The sequence below is a fragment of the Nicotiana tabacum genome, chromosome 9 (assembly GCF_000715075.1).
Source record: "Nicotiana tabacum cultivar K326 chromosome 9, ASM71507v2, whole genome shotgun sequence".
Lineage (NCBI taxonomy): Eukaryota > Viridiplantae > Streptophyta > Magnoliopsida > Solanales > Solanaceae > Nicotiana > Nicotiana tabacum.
Genome location: NC_134088.1, coordinates 65,427,264 through 65,437,905, shown reverse-complemented (window position 1 = coordinate 65,437,905; position 10,642 = coordinate 65,427,264). Strand labels below are relative to the sequence as shown.

Below are 10,642 nucleotides of genomic sequence, written 5' to 3'. Positions count from 1 at the left end.
TTATTTATGTTACAATCTCTCTACATTCTTTTCAGCATAATTAATACTTATCCTATTAAACCTACAACTATGACATATAATGAGACAACACAACACGATAAAAGCGTTTAAGAAGAATGCGAAATGACGTAATGCCAGAGGAAATTATCGGGGAAGTAGAGGATTTTGAAAACAAACCAAAGTCCAATTTCGAAGAAACTGAGGCAGTTAATTTAGGGGATTCCGAAATAGTCAAAGAAACTCGCATTAGCATTCATCTATCATCGTCAGACAAGGAAAAATATATTAAATTTTTGAAGGAATATAAGGATATTTTTGCATGGTCCTATGATGACATGACAGGTTTGAGCACATCCATAGTAGCCCACAAGCTACCTACCAATTTTACGTGTCCACCGGTAAAGCAAAAACTCAGGAAATTCAAGTCGGACATGAGTTTGAAGATAAAAAGGGAGGTTACCAAGTAAATCAAGGTCAAGGTCCTTCGAGTGATCGAGTATCTGACCTGGTTAGCCAATATTGTGCCCGTACCAAAGAAAGAAGGGAATATCAAGGTGTGCGTTGACTATCGAGATCTGAACAGAGCAAGTCCTAAGGACGATTTTCCACTACCCAACATACAAATACTGATCGATAAATGCGCCAAGCATGAACTCCAATCCTTTGTTGAATTCTTCACAGGGTACCACCAGATCTGGATGGACGAAGATGATGTAGAAAAGAAAGCCTTCATTACACCATAAGGAGTATGCTGCTACAAGATAATGTTGTTTGGTTTGAAGAACGCCAAAGCAACCTACATGAGGGCCATGACTACTCTCTTTCATGATATGATACATAAGAAAATAGAGGTGTATGTAGATAATGTCATCATCAATTCTAAGAAGAGCAGGTATCACATAACGAACCTGAGAAATTTTTTTGACCGACTACTGAATTACAATATGAAGTTGAATCCTACAAAATGTTCCTTCGGAGTCCCTGCCGAGAAGTTTCTAGGCTTCATCGTCAGTCGTCGAAGGCATTGAATTAAAATATTATGAAAATTAACATATTCAATTATTTAGCTCAGTGTCTTAATCATTTTTAAGACAACATAATTATCTATCATGATTTTATAATCCCATGTGGATCATAAGTTAACAAATAACTTATATTAGCATGCAAATAAAATTAATGTCAAACTAATTAACATTTATTACATGTTATACAAATTTACATAAAATTTATTTTAATGTTAAACTAATTAACATATTATACATGTTAAACAAATTAACAAGTATTGTTAATATTAAACTAATTAATATTGATTTCATGCTAAATAAATTAACATAAAGCATGTGTTAAACTAATTAACAAAAGTAATGTTAAAAAAATTAACATTTCAAGCATGTTAAACATATTAACAAATAAATATAATGTTAAATAAATTAATATTTTATAGCATGTTAAGCAAATTAACAAATAAATATAATGTTAAACAAATTAACACTTTAAGCAATTGAGATAATAAAATAATTATAATTTTTATAAAATAATATAAATACTAAATTTATATTCTGAATATTAAGTCCATAAGACTAATTTTCGAAATTTAAGACAAACCCTATTGTAGATTTTGATTTAGGCCATTAGCCGAATTAACATTAAACAAGACATAAAGTGGGCCTTTTGCCCATAAACATTCTGCCATCATAAAGAAAAGGAAGTAGCCCAAGCTTCAGCTATTAGTTTTAGCAAAATGTGGGCCATAAGCCTATTTGCAAAGATCTGGCAACATTTAAATAATTAGCCCATGCTTCTTTAACCATCAGCCTTGCAATCTTAAATGGGCCTTCAGCCCATTTATTTAATTTGTCCACTTTGAAAGATAAGGTGGCAGCAACGTGTGAAGCCCTAATTCGCAAAAAAACGTTTTTTTATAATGGGTTATAACAGAGAAACTAATTCTCCTTCTCCTTTCCTTAGACTTTTTAGCCGCCAGCCATGTTTTCCAGATGACTTCTTCAGAAAGTTTTATCCATCACTCTTTGTTTTGTTTTTAAATTAATAATAGTTTCGAATTAGAGGAAGAGATAAACTCTAATTTCTCTTCATCTCTTTCATCCGCTACTACTGTTATAAGAAGAACCTTTGTTTCTTCTTATTCTCTTGGCAGTGTTTAGAAAAATTGGATGAGCCATATTTCTTCTCCTTGTTTTTATTGTTTGTATGGTTGTTTCGCTGTCGCTTCAAGAAATACCATCGTCCTTTTGACCGTGGCCGGTGGTGGCCTTAGCGGTAGTCGGCGACAATAGATTGGAAAACCAAAAAAGAAAAAAATCTTTTTTGTTTGTTTTTCGGATCAGTTTCAACAATTTTCTGATGAGTTTCAGAAAAAAGAATTGATATTCAAAAAATGCAAGATTAAACGAAAAATTATAAGCAATGATTTTCTCAAAATCAGTGTTCAAACCTTAACACACTGATTTTAAAACAGTGTAACAATTTTTTTATTCATTCCAATTGCACACCAGAATATAGAAACACATATTTATGTGAACCTATTTCCTTTTTAGTCCGTATCAAAAAGAACGATGTCTTTCCTTATTTGGAAACAATTAACGTTTATGCAATGATTTATAAGCACACAAAATATATGTGCCTCATTTTACATCACAAGTTCAAAAGTTTCTCTCTTTTCTTAAACTTCATGCCCAGTCAAATGAGTTCACACAAATTGAAATGGAGGGAGTATATGTTTGAAAAAAAATGACGGAATTTATCTATTATTTTTCCGGACTAGTAAACCAGCTTATTGCTCTCATACCAATGAAGGAAAACGTGATAATCTAAACACATTAAATAGCGTGTAAATCGTAAAACAAGAACTTACTTGTAAGCGGAAAGAATCGTGACTTGAATTACTGGTATCATAATCTAAACCCCTAGTCGGATATGGGAGAAGAGAACGTGAAAAATATTAGAATTAACTAATAATCTTATTGGGCCTCACCCCTAATAGGTGGACCCAATGTTCCTACATTCAGATTACAAGAAAACATAGCTCCAGCTTAAGAGACTTAATAATGGTGAAAAAATGAACTGCTTAATTATAATACATTCTTCAGTATGCTAGTAACACAAAATTAGAAATAATTAGAATGAAAAAAACCTGCTGATAGGAACTTAACATCACAATTAGTGGAATCTTTTCTCTTTAATGGTTCCACAAGTTGGAATCCTTTGATATCTAGGAGATACTAAGTGCTCTTCCAAGAATGTTATCAAGTATGAAGTGAGGAGCACAAAATTAGCAAGACTTAACTACTTAAGAAGTGATGAATTTTAATAATCCGTATCATTTTTAGTTTTGAAGATGCTAAGTCAAAGTTGGATTTTCGTGGTCAATTCCTTTTATCCTTCTGACTTCTTATAAAAGGAAAAGAGTATTGAAGAATGTATTATAATTAAGCAGTTGGTTTTTTCACCATTAATACAGCAACCACTATTGTAATTCTGCGCATAATATAATGTTGCTGAATCAGGATTCATAAGCGTTCAAAATCTTTGAACGTATTATCCTATATCTATCTTGCATTTACAAGAAAAACAATTGATGAACTAATTATACATCATCGGCCTCGTTCAACAGTGATGGTTAACTCATTGTTGGAGCTACTTTGTGCAGGCTTACGAGAAGAGGAGGAAGACGAGCCAGCCGTGTTTCTTCGTGTGACAAAAGCTGGTTGATTAGGTCTTGGAAGAGTAATGCTTTCACTCCCAAGCATAATGATCACATTTGACATGGTGGGGCGATCACCTGAATCTTCTTGCACACATAAAAGTGCTACATTAATGCACTTTAATGCTTCATTTTCAATGCATGTAACCTCTAGTATTGGATCCATCATGTCCAATGCCTTGTTTTCCATCCATAGTTTCCAAGCCTGTAATTGCATTTTCAGACAACAGTAATATTCAATGAGTTTGAAGCAACTAGTATTTTCTCCGCTCTTTCCTTTTTAGTTTAATGCCAAAAAAATCATACTATTTTTAAATATGGAAACTCCTTAACTTTAAGCTTTTCATTTGACTTATAATGACATGTTTTTATAGCCACTGAAATGTCATGACACGTATAAAACCACAAGTCCTTTTTTATCTCAGTAGTCAGTTAAACACGCCATATGTAATGAAATGGAAGGAGTATTTTGGTACTTACATGACCCAAGAGGTTTGTGGCTTCAAAAAGTTCCAGGTTTCTCTTCCCACTTATGATTTCAAGCACAACCACCCCGAAGGCAAAAACATCAGACTTGATTGAAAGAGTCCTTCCAATGCATATTCTGGTGATAGATAGCCACTGTATCACAAGAGATGATCCGAATTCGCATGAGTAACTAAATCATGAGTATCACACAACTAGACTTCTGAAGTTTTTATGGAAACAAATTAAAAAACAACTAGCTCTACCGTAGAACGTCCCTATCAACTTCTTCTTTTCTATATGCCAATAGAGGCCTCTAATCTGAAGATGTAAGCGAAATAAGTAGATCAAGTGCAAGAATATGGTTTGCTAAGTGATTTTCTAGAGTTTTAAATTGCAATTTTAATTTGTTCATGTTGGAAAACAAGTCTAGAAAGCTAAAATGGTAAGTATATATACTTACTAAGTTCCGGCAACTTTTTCCGTGTTAGCCTCTATACTCTTGCCTTCAACTATCCTCGCCAAGCCAAAATCTGATATTTTGGCATTCATCTCTTCATCTAATAGGATATTGCTTGTCTTTAGATCTCTGTGAATGATACGTAACCTTGAGTCGTGGTGTAGATAAAGAAGCCCCCGAGCAATACCCAAGATAATATCGAATCGGATCTTCCAATCCAATAACTGGCGAAGAGTATGATCTTGCAAGGTTTGTGTAGCATAATTTCAGAACAATTATCAAGTCGACAACTATTGGCATATAAAACCTGTAGTGTAATAACTTTTCGGAGGGGAGGTTGCAGAATACTAGTAGTAAAGTAGACTCACCAAATATGAAGGTGTCTAAGCTTTTGTTAGGCATATATTCATACAATAAAATCTTTTCGTTTGCCTCGATACAGTAGCCTAAAAGCCTGACAAGATTTCTGTGTTGAAGCTTGGCAATTAACATTACTTCATTTTTAAATTCTTCAGCACCTTGACTAGAATGACTTGATAACCTTTTCACTGCCATTTCTTGTCCTTGAGGGAAAATACCCTATACAATATTGCTTAGCAGTAATTACACAATGATAACACACGTGATTTCAAAATGGTACAGACAAACAAGTAAGAACCAACCTTATAAACAGGGCCAAATCCGCCTTGACCAAGCCTGTTTGCATCTGAGAATTTGTCCGTAGCGACTAGTATGCTTTTCAAGTTGAAAAACGGGACATGTATCCGTTTCTTATCATCTTCAGTTATCTCATATTTAGATGAATTTCCACTCTCTGGCAAATATTCCACCCAATTCCCTAGAATTATTTCCTTAGCTTCTCATGACATAAAGTAAGTTCAGAATTAGCAGCAAATTAACATATCCAGCATGTGCAATAATTGAGAAATTAAAGATGACTGAGCTTGCTCCATTTTTACCTTTCCTTGTTGCCAACTTTTTTCTATGGTAGATTAAATAGCCAATGGAACACATGGTTACAATTCCAGCAGTTAGACTGACGGAAATAATGAGGGCTTTGAGATTCAGAGATGCTGCTTTTTTCTCACTCCATGCTCCTAAAGCTGCATGCATTGCAGAAAAAGAAATTGAAACTTGAGCTGGTGATTAAAATGAAGAATATAAACCAAACTGTTGCATGTAGTGAAAGGGGGCTGATCAAACAAGTGATCCACACCTGTGGTACAATTTAATACCAAACCATCCCATTTGTAGTATTGGTTGCAGAGACACCTTCTCTTTCCTTGTCCAATCATGTTGCAACTTGAATTTGGCCAATCCTCACAGTCCGCAGAAGTAATGCATGTAGGTTCTAACGGGGGTTCCCACGTGATCTGTATTCCATACCTAGCTTGACCAGATTGATTTTGTAATTTTTTATTGTTGTAACACCGGTTTATCAGATGAAAGGGCGACGACTGCCTAAGCCATGCAACTTGGGTCACTGACTTTTTTGTATTATCACATGAATTTTCCCCATGCCCTTGTATAACAAATTTTCGGTTTTCCATATCAATGTCAATAACTGGATAGGACCCATTCAATGTCTGGAAACTTACTTCTCCAGTTGAATCATTACAAGCGAAACTATAATACGAAGGATCCCCACAATGTGGTTCACTGCTTAATGGATAGGGTATAAAGTTTGGGCCGCAAGGCCTGCAGTTTCTCCTTGTTACTTCTGCAAAATAAAAATGAGAGATATTCTTGTCATGACCCTCAATTATCCGCTCTGTTAAGATTCTAGTTGAACAAGATATTGTTATTGTATACTCTCACATTTTTCTTTTCCTTTTTGGGTTTGAGGGTAAAGTCAGGAGGGGAGAAATGGCAAAGCAGGACCTGATTGGATTAAAATATTCGTACGTAGGCCGTCATACGAAGAAAGAACTCTATAAGCATAAAATTAATACACTGTATTTACTAAGTATTTTATAAAATGTAAGGTCTGCAAACTTACTGGATATTTTTGCCTTTATCGAAAGTCTCATGTAGGGAAGCAAAATTATTGGCTGCTGTAAGGTCAGAGAATATAAGGAAATATCAACCACTTTCACATTGGAAGTGTAGAAGAAGACCTAATGTAACTTTTAGCTATTTTTTCATCAAAATAACATGGAAATCGGATTAAAATATTCTGTAATAAGAGATAATTTTCAGTTTAATTATAAAAGTTTCTCCCTTATTTTTAGATGGCGATATTTGACTAGTCACGAAGTTAAAGAAAGAAATAGACTTTTGGCACAAACCAAAAGTATCCTTAGAATTTATGGTCTTAAACATGCAATGACATTTCTATAACTATAAGAACAAGTCATTAAGGTAGCATGGCAAGTTTAAAGTTAACGGGTTTTCAAATATAAAAAGATGGGTTTTTAGCATATTAATAGATAAACTAATGTAATCCCATGAGCAGTTAATTCTGTATCTGTAATAATTAGCAGTCTGAAACTTGTAGTAGGTAAATAAAGAAGTAGAGGCCAATTGTGAAAGGGAATTAAGTACCAATATCAGACATTGCTACGCGGACGGAGAGGTTGAAGCCACCTTCATAGTTGTCCTGAAGATTATGCAGATCATTAATCCAAATTGAGCATCTAGCTGCTGATACCGTTTTCGGGCTAGAAGATCTTCTCTGTGCTTCATAATGTTCATACGAATAAGCTACACACTGACAGTTGCCTACACACTCCTTTCTGCAATCATATTCAGTTTTTGCCTCAGAATATTGCAGGTCCGGCTCATCAAATTTCATGGAAGACATAATCAAGAACGTGTCAAATTCCGATTTCTTCTTGCAAGTAGTAACTGATTTTCTTGAACAACCATGAATAAAATTCCCAGCCATCCAATCATCTGGCGAAGTAGGATTGAATCCTGGCAAACACTTGCACATTGACGATATGTTCTCCCTGTCGCAAATGCCAAATTTCCCACAAGTATCATACACACCGCACGGACCTTCCGGTTCCGACCACAACACAAACCATCCTCTACTATTGTCATCCCATATACATAATTGTATTTCCCCTGACGAATTCATCAATAGCCTTGTATAATTGAAGTAAGACACAGGGGAAAACTCCTTACTGAAGTTGGATAACATATATGCTACAGTAGAGGGCAATTCGTTAAAACTACGAGGATTAGAATAACCAGCACGAGCAGACCTTTTCCAGTGGATGACTGTCTTTTGGAGTATGGTGTACTCAGAATTGCCTGCTTGTTTTAGCCCGAACGTGTAATTTCCCGTACTTGGGTCCTTTTGGGTAATCCTCCAAGCAGTCAACTTGAACCCATCATCCATCCTCATACCAGGAAGGAAGGTATCAGTAGGTTCATCAAAACTTTGCCATAGTTGCTTCCCTGACAAATCATCAATTAAAACCAAGTTTCCTGAATCCATGAGCTTCGCAGAAGATGCACCTGTGACTACTTCTGTTGAGAAATATGATTTTCCTGTCGAGTCCCACACTTTGAGATTACCATCGTCATCAATAGCAATAACCATAGGTTCAGCTGATGAAAATGGAATTGGGTTGTCCCTGTTGGCAACCCACACAACCGTTTCCGGACTCACCTTGTACCATATGCCTACATAATAATTGTTGAATTCTCCATTGTTACTAGATGCAGGGTTAAAGAATCCCAGTTCGAATATATCACCAGCTGATACAAGAGTTTCCCCATTGGATAATAAATTGTCTGGGGTTAACACGTCCCTAGAATCGCATTTGAAGTAACTCAAATACAGCAAAAATACAAACAAGAAGACACCTATATGGCTAGCCATTAAACAATGGCTATGATAACAGATTTGGACTGACGAAACAGTGGTACTCCTGAAATTATTGCTCAAAGTGGGAGCTAGCAATGATTGGATATAATACTGCTCTAGGATTTATTTGGTCACCTTATTCCAGCTCTCTTAATTTTCAGCTCCTGGCCAGTTGACTTGAGTCTTCTTTCTTTTCCATCCACATTTTGCTTTTTTCCTTTAATCTTATGTTCTAATAGCGCGAGTATGGTCAATTTTGTACGCATTGGCAAATGGTGAAATGTGATAGTGCTTACTTTATGGTGGAAATGGCTAAACAACTGGTGGTTAAAGTAACTTCTTAGAGTTGATGACAATTGGACTGCTCCCCTTTTTTTATTTTTTCATTCTTAAATCTTTAATATCTAAACAAGCATTGACTGCATGAGAAAAATATGGAGGGTCAATAGCCAACTTTGATTTTATAAGTTTTTTCATTTCTCTGAGTTCATTCATGGAAAAGAATGAAAAAGGGCACACCTTTCTGCTTTATCACCCATCTTTCTCTCCTTTTTTCTCAGTCACAAAATAATACTTCTTCTCAAAAATCTGTTCCAAAATAATTATATCTTTCTCGTTTTTGAAATAATTTAATCTCGGGATTTCCATATAGGCATTAAAAAATTTAATTGGATTTTCAAAGTCCAATTACATGGATGGATCTAATTTTATTTGGGGTTAAATAATTAATCTGGATTTTTCAAATTAAATATATTCATTTTTTATATTCATGCCCAATGTACATTTCATCTTAAAGCCCAGACCCATGCCATGTGTCAAGTGACATGGCATGTCTAGTCAAAATCAAAGCCAACAAGATGATGTCACATGTTAACATGATGTGGCAATCCTAGTCAAAAAGCAATGACCAACCAAAGGTCTCCAAGTGTATAATATGACATGTCTTGGCCAATCACAAGCAAGCCCATCACATAGCCTAAGTGATAAGTTTGATGACTTACATGAGCCAATCAGAGTCAAGCAAGAAAGTTCATATGTAGTTGGATTATCCATCCTCTACAACTATAAATAGAGGGGTTACATAACTCTCTAAAGGCATTTAGAGTTGGAGAAGTGAATTCCGCAATTGGTGAAGGTATCCGCAAACAGAGAGATCAATCATCAAGTACATAGTTCTTCAACAAAAGAGTGGTCAATGAAGTTCTTCTCGGAGATCAACCCGAAACAACAAAATGCTACTCGACGTTCTTGGCGATTAAATACATCATAAAGAGGTCTGCATCGTCCTACGTTCGAAAAAGTCGTTTCTCAAGCCCTCGAATCACAGAGAATTTCATATAGGATAATCAAGGGATACAAAGAATTGTACTCACAAATATTCATCAATAAAATCTCTTTTTTTTATTTATATTATTTTTGTTGCAGTTTATTTTCCGTACTACGATGAAAACCTCGAAAGAGGAGGCCTAGGCAAAACTTAGGACCAAACAAAAGTACGCTAGGTTGAAAACTAGCGAGAGGCGGCCTAAGCAAATATTAGGACATTAAAAAAAAAAACTCATTCCTTTGAACTACGTTATGACTTGATCCTCTTCACCGAGGTACGTAGGCAACTTACACTTTCATTCTAAGTTCAGTCGCGTGAGTTTTTTTTAAAAAAAAGGCTCGGCTTATGGGATCATCACATTAACTCTTTCAAGTATAGAGGCATATATAAATACGAAAAAGAAGACAATTTGTGTTGAAGTGTAAAAGATATTTTATTACTTCGATGTTACAAAAGTTGATACATTCAAAAATGTGGAGACGTAAGGGATTAGACATTATCCTATGCAAAAGCCTAAGTAATAAAAATGATCGTAAACTAGGCTTTGTTGCTGAGACGTCTTATGCTTTATCAAGTTTGTATGACGTCTCCACATTTAATACACCATTCTCAATATACGTCTCTCGCATTCAGTAGTTGTGATGATCTCTTGGCCATGTGTCTGGTTGATAGGCCTCGAGCATGATAATTGCTTCTCTTGTACAAGTATTGGTTGAAGGTCCCATATACTAGAAGTCGTCTCTCTTGAAAAAATACCTTCAATCACCATGGGAGCCGCCATTGATGAACTTCAAGACTATCAACAAATCAAATGCAACACTTGGTGAAGGGGGTGGCTCCGCATCTTAT

General features: G+C 35.3%; 1 pseudogene; it reads right to left on the bottom strand.

Moving 5' to 3' along the window:
• Positions 1–3,431: 3,431 nt before the first annotated feature.
• On the bottom strand, positions 3,432–8,733 carry LOC107791548 (G-type lectin S-receptor-like serine/threonine-protein kinase At4g03230; annotated as a pseudogene).
• Positions 8,734–10,642: the final 1,909 nt, after the last annotated feature.